Here is a 13972-nt window from a genome sequence, read left to right as displayed (position 1 = left end):
TTTTAACTACTTAAGTGTGGGAGGGATAGGAACGGGCATATTGTAAGAAAGCTATAAAGTCACCATTATTTAACAAGAAAGCATCAATTATTCCTGAGTAAATTTTTTCAAGTTGTTGTTTGCATTTGGTCATTTTCCTGTGACTGAAATTTTTGTTTTTAATAATTTTATCCAGTTTATTCTTGTTTTCATCGAGGAGACTATCTTTCCCCCCTGCCTTCCACCTCTCATTACCATCACTGGAAGTAGCATGATCAGTCCATTTTTGTGAAGAGGAAAAAAGCTATACATACACGCACACCAAAATGATGCTAAATACCATATAATATCTGCCTCAGCAGGCTGTGTAGGTCTTGAAAAGCAGTGATGCTGAGGCTGAGGATGTAATGGAGTTGGGTGTTTTTCAGTGTGTGACAACAGGTCTTATACATAACTGGTCAGAGGAAAGAGTGTGCTAAGTTGCTTCAGTCATCTCCAACTCTTTGCAACCCCATGGACTCATAGTCCTCCAGGCTCCTCTGTCCATGGGATTCTCCAGGCAAGAATACTGGAATGAGTTGCCATGTCCTCCTCCAGGGGAACTTCTCAACCCAGAAATCAAACACCATGTCCCCTGCGTCTCCTGCATTGCAGGTGGATCCTTTACCACTGAACCACCGGGGAAGGATCAATCATAGCAAGAATAAGCTTCATCTTCAGCTTGGGAGAAGAGTCAAGAAGAACATGAAGAATAAAAATGATGAATAATTCAGTTGTCTGTGGATGGTATCCCATGTTATTTTAATGATAATGACAGTCCATTATTCTTTGTCATTAGTTATGATTTTAATACAAAAAAAGACCAAAAGTAAAATTAAGAATAAAGAGAAATTTCTTTTGTTAACTATTTGAACAGGCCAAAGGGGTAAGTTATAAAATTTCTTTTTCTTTAGCACATTATGAGTAGAAAAAAAAAAATCTCTGGCAAGGATTGAAATCAAATTAAGATAAAGTTGACAAATACTTGATACTGTTGCCAGGTGCAGATGACTATAAATTATATTAGGCTATAAGCTGTGATGAGATTTTGTATATCAGTACTTGGCAATTAATTATAATTGATACACAGTATCTAAAGTACTACTAAGCTAATACTTGTTACAATTATTTCCTACCCTCTCTCAACTTAATATACAAAACACATTACATATTTTGTATTAGAATTATTGAATTACTGAGAATCAAAAGTATTATGTAGCTAGAATCTGGGTTTTAAGAGAAAAAAAATCATATATAGGCAAAGCCTTCGTATTATCACTCACTACTTATTATCTGCTGACTACCACTTGTAGGCTCTAGCCACTGTATCCTGTGCCTTTCATAAAAACAACTCTACTGAGATAAATGAACCTGCACAAATAGCTTAAATATGGGCAAATCACTATGTATTCTGAATATTCTCAGAAGAGTAAATGTTGCATGTAGGTCTGACAAAGAAAAGAAAATTATATGTGTAAAACACAATTGTCCCTGCTAATAGATGCCAGGAAATCTCAATGAAGCAATTTAAAATGGTGCAAAGTTATTACCCTCCCACCCACATTTTTGTAATTCTTTTTTGATTAAGGCTGGAATTTTATTTTCCCATTTGTTTACAGATTTTTCATTTACCTGTGCTAACAATAGTGCTTTATATGCTTTGAAATTTTTTTAATATACTTTATATACTTTGAAAATTCCCAGTGCTTTATATACTTTGAAATATTTTCACTTGATATGTTTGACCGCAACAGCTCTGCTATTATCCTCAGTTCAGTTCAGTCGCTCAGTCATGTCTGACTCTTTGCAACCCCATGAATCGCAGCACGCCAGGCTTCCCTGTCCATCACCATCTGCCGGAGTTCACTCAGACTCACGTCCATCGAGTCTGTGATGCCATCCAGCCATCTCATCCTCGGTTGTTCCCTTTTCCTCCTTCCCCCAATCCCTCCCAGCATCAGAGTCTTTTCCAATGAGTCAACTCTTCGCATGAGGTGGCCAAAGTACTGGAGCTTCAGCTTTAGCATCAGTCCTTCCAAAGAAATCCCAGGGCTGATCTCCTTCAGAATGGACTGGTTGGATCTCCTTGCAGTCCGAGGGACTCTCAAGAGTCTTCTCCAACACCACAGTTCAAAAGCATCAATTCTTCGGCACTCAGCCTTCTTAATAGTCCAACCCTCACATCCATACATGACCACTGGAAAAACCATAGCCTTGACTAGATGCACCTTAGTCAGCAAAGTAATGTCTCTGCTTTTGAATATACTATCTAGGTTGGTCATAACTTTTCTTCCAAGGAATAAGCGACTTTTAATTTCATGGCTGCAGTCACCATCTGCAGTGATTTTGGAGCCCCCAAAAATAAAGTCTGACACTGTTTCTACTGTTTCCCATCTATTTCCCATGGAGTGATGGAACTGGATGCCATGATCTTCATTTTCTGAATGTTGAGCTTTAAGCCAACTTTTTCACTCTCCTCTTTCACTCTCATCAAGCGGCTTTTTAGTTCCTCTTCACTTCCTGCCATAAGGGTGGTGTCATCTGCATATCTGAGGTTATTGATATTTCTCCCAGCAATCTTGATTCCATCTTGTGCTTCTTCCAGCCCAGCGTTTCTCATGATGTACTCTGCATATAAGTTAAACAAGCAGGGTGACAATATACAGCCTTGACGTACTCCTTTTCCTATTTGGAACCAGACTGTTGTTCCATGTCCAGGTCTAACTGTTGCTTCCTGACCTGCATACAGATTTCTCAAGAGGCAGGTTAGGTGGTCTGGTATTCCCATCTTTCAGAATTTTCCACAGTTTGTTGTGACCCACACAGTCAAAGGCTTTGGCATAGTCAAGAAAGAAGAAATAGATGTTTTTCTGGAGCTCTCTCGCTTTTTCCATGATCCAGCGGATGTTGGCAATTTGATCTCTGGTTCTTCTGCCTTTTCGAAAACCAGCTTGACTATCAGGGAGTTCACGGTTCACATACTGCTGAAGCCTGGCTTGGAGAATTTTGAGCATTACTTTACTAGCGTGTGAGATAAGTGCAATTGTGCGGTAGTTTGAGCATTCTTTGGCATTGCCTTTTTTTGGGATTGGAATGAAAACTGACCTTTTCCATTCCTGTGGCCACTGCTGAGTTTTCCAAATTTGCTGGCATATTGAGTGCAGCACTTTCACAGCATCATCTTTCAGGATTTGAAACAGCTCAACTGGAATTCTATCATCTCCACTAGATTTGTTCATAGTGATGCTTTCTAAGGCCCACTTGACTTCACATTCCAGGATGTCTGGCTCTAGATTAGCGATCACATCATCATGATTATCTGGGTCATGAAGATCATTTTCAGAGGAGTTTAAGAAAATTAGTTAGTGGTTATATTAGTGGATAGTCATGATTCTATCCAAAGGCCAAAAGTAAAATTAAACAAAATCCAGACTTTGCTCTCACGTACTTTTTTAGACCAAGTCAAATGTGATTTTTTTTTCCCATCTTGCATGCTGATACAACCGCCAGAGAAGATATTGTTTCTTTTATAGTCAGAAAAATGAAGGCATTTGTAATTGTCAAAAGGAGGTATCCCTTTTCTTAAATGTATTTTTAGATGCAGACACCCTAGCGAAACATGACCGTTGCTAGAGTCAGTTCAGTTCTGTTCATTCGCTCAGTCGTGTCCGACTCTTTGTGACCCCATGAATCGCAGCACGCCAGGCTTCCCTGTCTATCACCAACTCCCAGAGTTCACTCAGACTCGCATCCATCGAGTCAGTGATGTCATCCAGCCATCTCATCCTCTGTCGTCCCCTTCTCCTCCTGCCCCCAATCCCTCCCAGCATCAGAGTCTTTTCCAATGAGACTTTCCAATGAGTCAACTCTTCGCATGAGGTGGCCAAAGTACTGGACTTTCAGCTTTAGCATCATTCCCTCCAAAAGAAATCCCAGGGCTGATCTACTACAGAATGGACTGGTTGGATCTCCTTGCAGTCCAAGGGACTTTCAAGAGTTGCTAAAGATTAGGAAAACTAAATTCTGGGTAAACATCCACGTTTCCTCTCTTATACTTGGTCCATCACTTGTATGTTACAACATTTGCCATGCCTTGGCAACTGTCCCTGGCCTCAGGTGATTTATGTGATAATACTAAGTTCTAGGAAAGTGAAAGTGAAAGTCACTCAGTCGTGTCCGACTCTTTGCGACCCCATGGACTATACAGTCCATGGTATTTTCCAGGCCAGAATACTGGAGTGGGTAGCCTTTCCTGCTCCAGGGGCATCTTCCCATCTCAGGAGTCAAACCCAGGTCTCCCGCATTGCAGGTGGATTCTTTACCAGCTAAGCCAGGAGGGAAGCCCAAGTTCTAAGAAGTCAAGTGCAATATGTTTTTTTTTCTAAAATTTTTTGCTTTTTTTTTTCTTCCACAACAAAACTTAAGAAATATTTTGAGTTTAAATTGAACATAATTTTTCCTTCTAGTTGGTCTACACATGTTTAGAATCTGTTTCTATGTTTTTGAAACCCAGGTTATAAGAAGAAATGACTAGTTAGTTTGTGAGATTTGCTTCATTCTCTGGAAAAACCTCATTACTTACACAAATATGATGTCTTTTAACAGACATTCAGATCTTTTTCTCTTTAACCTGTTTGTTACGAAGCTTTTAACAAGGCAGAGCTCTTGAGTGGGTTTTGTAAGACAGATATGTTAATCCCTCGGTGGGAATGCAGACATTTAGAAACAAGAGAACACGAACGAAGGCAAGCACACTGCTTCTCAGGCTTGTTTTCCTCCCAACAGACTTGAGAAGAAAGTAGAGAAAGCCTGCTAAATTAGCTGGCACAGAACATAAAAAAACTGGATGGGGAATTTTAAAAGGCAGAAAAGACTTTTAATGAGGCAGTACCCTGAGGGAGATCAAAAGCCTGTTAGATACAATAGTTATGATGGAATTAAGTAGTAAAAGGGCCATTTGGATAATTAAAGCCTCCTTTGTGACTGTTCAATCCCTGGGTCGGGAAGATCCCCTGGAGAAGGAAATGGCAATCCACACTAGTATTCTTGCCTGGAAAATCCTATGGATGGAGGAGTCTGATGTGCTAGTCCACGGGGTCGCAAAGAGTCGGACGCGACTGAGTGACTTCACTATCACTTCCACTTGTGACTCTTAGGGCTTCCCAGATGGCTCAGTGGGTGAAAAATCTGCCTGCGATTCAAGGAGACTCAGGTTCAATCCCTGGGTCAGGAAAATCCCCTGAAGAAGGGCATGGCAACTTATTTTAATAGTCTTGCCTGGAAAATCCCATGGACAGAGGAGCCTAAAGGGCTACAATCCATTGGCTTGCAAAGAGTTGGACATTACCGAGCATACGCACACGCACATGTGACTTTTATAGCCTTCATCCTTAGACGTCTCTGTCCTTGTAGCTAGAGATGTGAGCAGAAATCCACTTACAGGTTCTGCACTAGCTGAGAGCAATGTGGTTGGGAGGGGTAGCCTGGCAGCCCATGGACCACATTTGACCCAAATAAAATTATTTTTTGACCTGTATGGTGTTTTGAGATTCACATAATGTAGGGAGGGAAAAAATCCAGTTCTCTGACTTCCCTTGAAAAACCAGATCTAGAAACTCTGGTCCTAAACTCCCTCATAGTAGCTGCTGGCTAGTTCTGAGTAGCATCAGTCCCCTTTAGACAGGACATAAAGACTTGATACCCCATAAACTTAGTGCATGAATTATTGCTTAAGTAATAGTTTCTCTATTGTTGTCTATATAAAAATGGGAAACTAAACACTGAAAATTAGACGAAGATGACACAATTTTTCTTGCAAGTGGTCCACTTCCTCTGTCTGTATCATCTACGTAGTCTCTACTGCATTTCATTCTGTCACCCTTGCCATGGAAAATGCTTATTAGCCTGAATTTGTTGGAATGGCTTTGAAGATACCCATGAACAGCTGCCTTTTAGAAAAAAATTGATTCTGTTTTTAAATATATTTTGCTGTAAAATGGATTGTTGCCTTCCTAATTCCTTTTTGGTTTATTAATGTGAGATGACAGTGTGATAGGAAAGAGAAAAACAGGTGTTAGAGTTTGGCAGCCTTGGTTTAAGTTCCAATTATTAACTTTGCTAATAATCATGGATAGACCTGAGAAAAGTCTCATTCTGGCCACAGTTTCCTCCATCCTAAAAATAGATATAATAAAAATTGTTACACAGTGTGATTCTGTATGTTAAATAGGAGCATCACATAAAACTCCCAACTGCTCAGTAAATGACACTTTATCAATTATAATCAAATGATTTTATATTCTAACTCCAGATTTAACTAAGATTTTGTGACAATAAAATTAAGTAACCTGAAATATGTCAGATGCAAGCAGGCTATACAATGAGTAGCCCCCTCAAGAATGTATGAGAAGTATGATTGCTCACTCAGAGATTAATAAAATAAAAATAATGAATTAGAGCAAGGGTCAGCAAATTTTTTTCTGTTAAAAAAACCATAGTAAATACTTAAGGTTTTGCATGTCACAGGGTCAGTGTCACGGCTTGTAGGTTGCTGCCCTTGTAGCAAGGAAGAAGCCCTAGACAATACATAAATGAATGAGTATGGCTGCCTTCCAATAAAGCTGTTTATGAACACTGAAACTCGAATTTCATATAATTTTCACATGGCATGAAATATTATTCTTTTGATTTTTTTCAACCAGTTGTAAAAGTAAAAGCTATTTTTAGTTCTGGGCAGTATAAAATCAGATGGCTGGCTGAAGTTGGCCTGTGGGTTGTAGTTGGCCAACTCCTATATTAAAACAGTAATATGAAAAGTCATAAAAAATATTCTGGTTCACAGAGATACACTTAAGGCTTTGTATCTAAATAATCAGAAGCAAACAGGGAGTTCTAGAAACAAATTTTGGCAGAATCAATCCTCTCAATGTCTACCTGGCTCCAAGCCCATCTGGAAGGACTAGCCCTGTCTGGAAATTGATGTGTTGGACTAACACAGCCTGTTGCTACTCAGTAGTCAAATCACGCCAAACTCCCCTTACTCACCATGAGTCCTTTTATATATCATTTGGCTTTACTTTTTTCTGCAGTGTCGTTTACAGGGAGGGAATGTACTGGTCAAGCTGACACAAATATCTATTTTGTTTGACAGGTATTTCATGTTGCAAATGGATAAACTGTGATTCTGATTTGCTCATCTGCCTTTTACAAGTCCTTTTTTTTTTTCTTTAAGCCTGAATCAGCATTTCCAAATCCAATTAACTTGAGGATATATTTGAGAGTATTTTTATGAGCCTACATGGTGGAGGACCATGTCCTCAACACTGGTTAATTCATGAATGCAATTTTGCTTTAAAGACCCTCTCTGTGTGGCCAGTCATCCTCCCATAGAAAGTCTGATGCTCAGTCTGGGCTACATTGTCTTCATCCAACATCAGGCTCTTTTCAGAAGGTTAGTGCAGCAATTTGTTGAGTTATTACGAGTAAAAGAATAGGAAGTGCTCCATTAGTTTTCACTATTATGATGATCAAGGCTATGATTATTGACAGTGCTGTCACTTTACCTTGGTGTCTTAATTATACCTATAAGTAGGCCTCACTCCTTTTTATGATCCTGATATTAAAAGACTATAATTCATTTAAATTGGTTGCTGGGATAGGGTGAATTACGTTAAGACTGTTTAAATTCCTTACCTAATTTAAAACTACTCTGAAATAGCTCATTTTTCCATAAGATGTTAAAAAGTGCTTTCTACTTACAATCAAGGTTACATTTAGCAGAAAAGGAAAGAAGAGTTCAAATGCATTGAGCACTTACTGTTTGTTAGAATCCCTAGGCTTTAACGTTTTTGAGAGTCCTATTGGCTGTTATAGCTGTTCTCTTTGTATCAGCAAGGAAAACAGTTGCTCAAAAAAATAAAATCATGTTTGTAAGGTCACAAAGCTAGGAAGCTGTGGCTCTGGGATTTGAATTGGAACTCCCTCCTCTCCCTGTTTGTAAACAGTATAGATCCATTTATGCATACATTCTTTGTACAAGAATTGTCCTATAGATTACATCTAGATATGGTATAAACTCTACTATACAATGCTATAATTTTACTCTAAACTGCCATATGTCTTTACAAAAAATAAAGAATAAACAAAAGATAATGTTTGTTTATTTTCACATCGCTACAGTTTCTGATGTGAATCTGAGTCTCTTTGGCTTCAAGGTTGAAGGTTGTCTGCTACATGATGACAGGCAGCTCCATCCGATCCCCAAGCTCATTTAAGCTTAGACATAGGACTGCTCTACTATGGTATAAGCCACAGTCTGTAGAAAGGCACAAAAAAGAATAAACTGCCCCCCAAGTTTAAAACAAGAGTAGGAATAACATATTAACTTAGGGCTTATGATGTGTCAGGATTCCACTTAGTGCTTTACAGGTACTTTCTCGTTTAATTGTATTACCATTAATAATAAGCAGGTAATATTGTTAGCTCCAGTTTGTAGATGAAGGAACTGAGAATTAGAGTGGTAATTTTCTCAGTATAAAAGAGCTAGTGAGAGGCTGAGCTGAGATTAAAATGCAGGTCTCTCTGACTGGAGAGCTTATATTTATTTTCACTAAGATATCCCCATTATTTTGTGTTCTGTGGTTGTATCTATAATCATTACATTGCCACGTACTTATTTAAATCAATGAACACAGGATTCATCTTGTAATACTCTAAACAATACTCTAAAATTGCCATATATTCACAAACATAAGGTAATGTCAATTATTATAATGTGTTTCCAATTTTTTTCTGATAGAAAGATTCCCCCAAAGTGGGTTTCAGATTTTAGCTTTTTCATAAACTTTTAGATTATAGATTAATTGCCTCATTGTTTTCAGTCTGTTAACTTACTTATGTATAGATATGCATATATATCTAAGTTGCCATAGAAAATCATGGATTAATTTAGAAATAGTCTTTTTTTTTTTTTTTACTTTTGCAGTTCATGGAAAGATTTTTTTTTTTCAAATTTTTCACATGTATCTTTAACTCCAGGGCTGTATTCACAACAGAACTACTTTTTGAGTCATCTAACATGGTTTTCCAGAACACATTATTTTTATTTCCATATAAGTAAATTGAGACATGGCCCATTTTGAGTTTTAGTTTGAATATGATGTAAAAAATTTTCCTAAGCCATGAGACTCATTTTCAAAACTTAGAAGTTTGTTTTTAATGTGCCCTGTGGTCTCTTTGACTTAACCATTAACTGTACTGTGTTTACGCCCTGAAAACTTTACAACTAGATCCATCACTGACAACAATATAAAAGTAAACCCAGGACTAACATTATATCTGTCAACATTATTTATCTTTTCCTCTTTTTATTTTGAAACAGTATACACTTAGATGTATTAATCCTCACACAATTGACTGGAAGCTTCAATGAGACAGCAAATGATGTCTAGAGTGAGGGCTCTGCACATAGTAGGAACTCAGTTGTTAGTTCCACAAACCAATGCAGCTCATGCTACTGATGAAGGCAATATTCTGACTCTGCCTTTTGTGGTTATAGTACTTTTGACCTTGAAAAAGTCAGCTGATGGATCATCTCCTTTATAATCAGAAGACTAAGAGGCAGTGCATTCAGCTGGTGCCTGCTGTTCCATCTGCTTGCAATCTGGTCACTACAACTTTTCTTCCCAGAAGAGGCCTTGAACTGCTTCTCTTGGTTTATTGCCCCATGGTTCTCATAATAATGACAATGATAATGACAGTAATTTTTCTGATTTGGGTGGAGAGATACAATCTACAAGCTCCTTTACACGTGGTAGAGCATTTGTGTCTAACAATGAGGCTGCAGCCAAGGTGTTAGTGTCTCTTATTTTCTAGATGAGAAATTTGAGGCACACAAGAGGTTTGATAAGTGTCTAAAGTTCCCAAAGCTAGTACCAAACAGCTGTCACATAAACCTTGTTGGGTCAAAACATGAGTCATGTAGGGCAAAACCTACGATGACTGCAGTTATAGTCAATAATACTGTGCAGTATACACACCCTTTCCTTTTTCCACTGTCAAAATTAGATGGAATGAAAATTAAAACTTATTTTAAAAATTATGTCCAATGGATTAAGACAATGCTATATAATTCTCTACATAGAAACAAGATACTCTGTTGCCTAAAGAGTATGGTCTCTGAATCAGAGGCAAGGGAAATCCTCCAGACAAACCCAATCAGTCCTTTCTGTAAGGGCCTCTAACTTTTGAGCATTACTTCTCTATCAAAATACACTTCATCTTTGTCTATCTACTTTCATTGTTGGGCAAATTTCTGAGCAGTCTTGAAGAAACCAATGCAAAAGCCAAGTCCTCTATCAAACCTCTCTCATTACCCCTAGATGTAAGTAGATGTACCTTCTCTGTGCTACCATGGTCTATGTGATCCCTGGGAGCTAGGACAAAAATTTATTTATAATTTTCCCTGTGCCCAACAATGGTGGAGTTTCCATGTAGTGGATATCTGATGGCATTTTTCCCAGAGTCAGCCATATGGTCTGGGGAAAACTTATCCACCCCCAGCTGCAGGATTGTATTTTTTAAAAAAATAATCAGTGTATCTGATATCCAGGCAATGTGGTTGATCCTTGAAAGGCAGCAGGTTCAATTCAACTCAATAAAAATATAAGATATTTGCTAGAAGTTTCTGAAATGAATAGAAACTTCCTTCCTTGCCGGGGTCCAGCCCCGGTGGATCCAAGGAATTCGAAGGGTGGACGGAGTAGGCAAGGAGATATTTATTTAATTAGAAATACGAGATTAGATTAGGAAAGAATAGTGTAGTAGGAAAAATAGTGGAGAAAAGAGGCTGAATAACTTGGTTTACGTGGAGAACTAATAAAACCTTGAGACAAGAGGTTTGCACCATCTATGTTAGGCCACCGGCACCCACTTGAATAGCGGAGGGTGCCCCACCTTGGGCTCCCTCTCACGTGGGTCTTAGAAGCCAGGGCAAGTAGACATGGCGAGCCTCCATGATCCAGATGGGAATTCAGCCAGAAAATAGAGTAAAGAAGACATGGGGAGACCAAGCTGCTTCAGTGAGCTAGGCCCCAGTAACTTTATTTTTAAAAGGACTTTTATACCTTTCCCACAAATGATGTTGTGTACATTATCTTCTGGCCTTGGAGGCCTGTGAACATTTTAAGACCCTCTTTTGATAAAGGCTGCTCAACTATAAAACTTATTTTCCCTTGAAGTTTTTTTCTTTATATTTCTAATCTATGTCAGCCTCAGAAAGTATCAAGCAAAGTTACATTTCCACGAAGCAAAGGTGCAGTAAGTTACAACAAAGAAAGAACCAATTAGCTCAAAAGTCTGATGTGGTCAGTTTTAAGGCTACACTTGTTTTTCTTACATTCTAACTATGTTAACGAATGTGCTCCCAAGTGCACAGTGGATACGAGATATGGGAACTTAGCAACAAGTATTGGCTCAACAGTGAAATCTTACACCAGCACCACTCTAATAATTCTTTAACTCTTTGAAAGGTTTTATGTTTTAGGCTTCCTGTGCCTCTCACAGTTGGGGGGGTTGTAAACAATCGCATGCATAGTTGTAAAGTCCGGGTAAGGCAAGTTAGAGAGCCATCAGAGGTTTGAGCTGAAACACTCCTTTTATATGCAGGAGACTATTAACTGGGGCTCTAAGTTAACTTTTTCCAGAGAAAGGTGGTGGGCATAGCCCCCTGTTATGTCAGAAGAGTGGAAAGCACAGTACAATAAAGCAGGCAGACTCTGGTTTTGGGGGTAGATGCTCAGGAAAATCCAGGGGTACCCCTCAGGCCTGATCTCAGCCTTTGCCTTTTGCCAGGCCCCCTTCCTCATGACCTTTGCTACGGGTGGGATTTCCCATGCTGGCTCCTGGCACTTCCTCTTCTGGGAGAGCCAAAGGAAAAAAAGTGGATTCTTTTCCTCTGGACTCCCAAGCCTCTTAGGTAACCTCTAAACACTTCAGACTCAACACCTGCCAAGCAGAGGCCACCACTCTTTAACCTTGCCTCTCCTCTGCCTTTCCCGTGTTTGCTACCTGCACTCAGACCACACGGGTATTTGGGAACCTGCTACTCATAATGACCCCTCCTTCTTTTTGACCCCATAATTTCTCAGTGTCCTGCCACATTTTTCCTTCCTAAATATTCCTATAATTTCTCACTTTATTATTTTAATCTACACTTCACTTTCTGGGTTCAATCCCTCGGTGAGGAAGATTCCCCTAGAGAAGGGAATGGCTATCCACTCCAGTACTCTTGCCTGGAAAATTCCATGGACAGAGGAGCCTGGAGGGCTATGGTCTATGGGGTTGCAAAGGGTCAGACACAACTTGAGCAACCAACACTTTTTTAGTACAAAGTAATTACCATTACTACTTCTAGTACCAGTACTCCAGTACTCTTGCCTGGAAAATTCCACGGACAGAGAAACCTGGTGGGCTACAAACCATGGGGTGGCAAAGAGTCAGACGCAATTGAGTAACACTTCACTTTCACTTCGTGCTTTGTTTTGAAATTTTTATTCTCATAATTTAATGAAATAAACAGTATTATCTCACAAAAAGCTATTCAGAGAATGTGAATAAATTTCCCAAAGATACTTAGTTCCTATGTGATAAAAGCAGAATTTGAAACCAGTTTAATTCAAAGTCTGGTGCTATTTCCAGACAATTCACTCTCCATGGACCAGAACCAGCTTGTCTATTAGAACTACATGGAGTGAGTAATTTTGTCAAGGAGTAATTTCAACTTCCAAATTTTATCATTTAAAAAATACATTTCATAAAGCTATAGCTGTCATTTCTAGTGATTCCTCTGATGGATTTGGGCAAAGTCAATTGCGAATATTTTGGAAAGGATTCACCACTTTAGAAACCATTAAGAACATTTGTGATTCATGGCAAGAGGTCCAAATCTCAAATTTAACAGGAGTTTGGAAGAAGTTGATTCCAGTTCTCATGGATGACTTTAAAGGGTTTAAAACTTCAGTAGAGGAAGTAACAGCAGATGTAGTGGAAATAGCAAGAAAACCGGAAGTAGGGCTTGAAGCTGTAACTGAATTGCTGCAATCTCATGATAAAACAAGCAGGTGAGGAGTTCTAATGGATGAACAAAGAGTGTCTTTTTGAGATGGAATCTACTCCAAGTGAAGATGCTGGGAACATTGTTAAGATGACAACAAAGGACCTAGAATTGTACATAAGCCTATTTGCTGTAGCAGAAGCATGGTTTGAGACAATTAACTTTTGAAAGAAGTTCAACTGTGGGTAAAATATTCTCATACAGCATTGCATATTACAGAGAAATCGTTGGTGAAAGAACAGTCAGTCGATATAGTAAATTCCTTGTGCATGTAGTATACTCCTAGTAAACTGACCAAATGGACAGTAGGCTCCTCTGTCCATGGGATTTTCCTGGCAAGAATGCTGGAGTGGGTTGCCATGCCCTCCTCCAAAGGACCTTCCTGATCCAGAGATCAAACCCATGTCTCTCCCATCTCATTCATTGGCAGGTGGGTTCTTTACCACTAGTGCCACCTGGGAAGCCCAGAAATTGGCACAGCCATCAATCTCAAGGCAAGACCCTCTATCAACAAAGAGATAACTACTTACTGAAGGCTCAGATAGTGGGTAACGTTTTTAGCAATAGAATATTTTAAAATTAAGATATGTACATTGCTCTTGGGGGCATAATGCTATTGCACAGACTATTAACAGACTATGGTGTAGTGTAAAAATAGCTGTTACATGCATTGACAAATTTAAAATTTTGTGTGACTTGCTTTATTATGTTATTTGCTTTACTGTAATGGTCTGGAACCTAATTCACTATATCTCCATGGTATATCTGTACTTTGTTAGAGATTCAACGGACATATTTCGCATGGGAAACATTTAGGAGATGTGATCCAGAAGAAGCAGGCAA

Source organism: Ovis aries, chromosome 4, assembly GCF_016772045.2.
Source record: "Ovis aries strain OAR_USU_Benz2616 breed Rambouillet chromosome 4, ARS-UI_Ramb_v3.0, whole genome shotgun sequence".
Lineage (NCBI taxonomy): Eukaryota > Metazoa > Chordata > Mammalia > Artiodactyla > Bovidae > Ovis > Ovis aries.
This window is presented reverse-complemented; position numbering follows the sequence as displayed.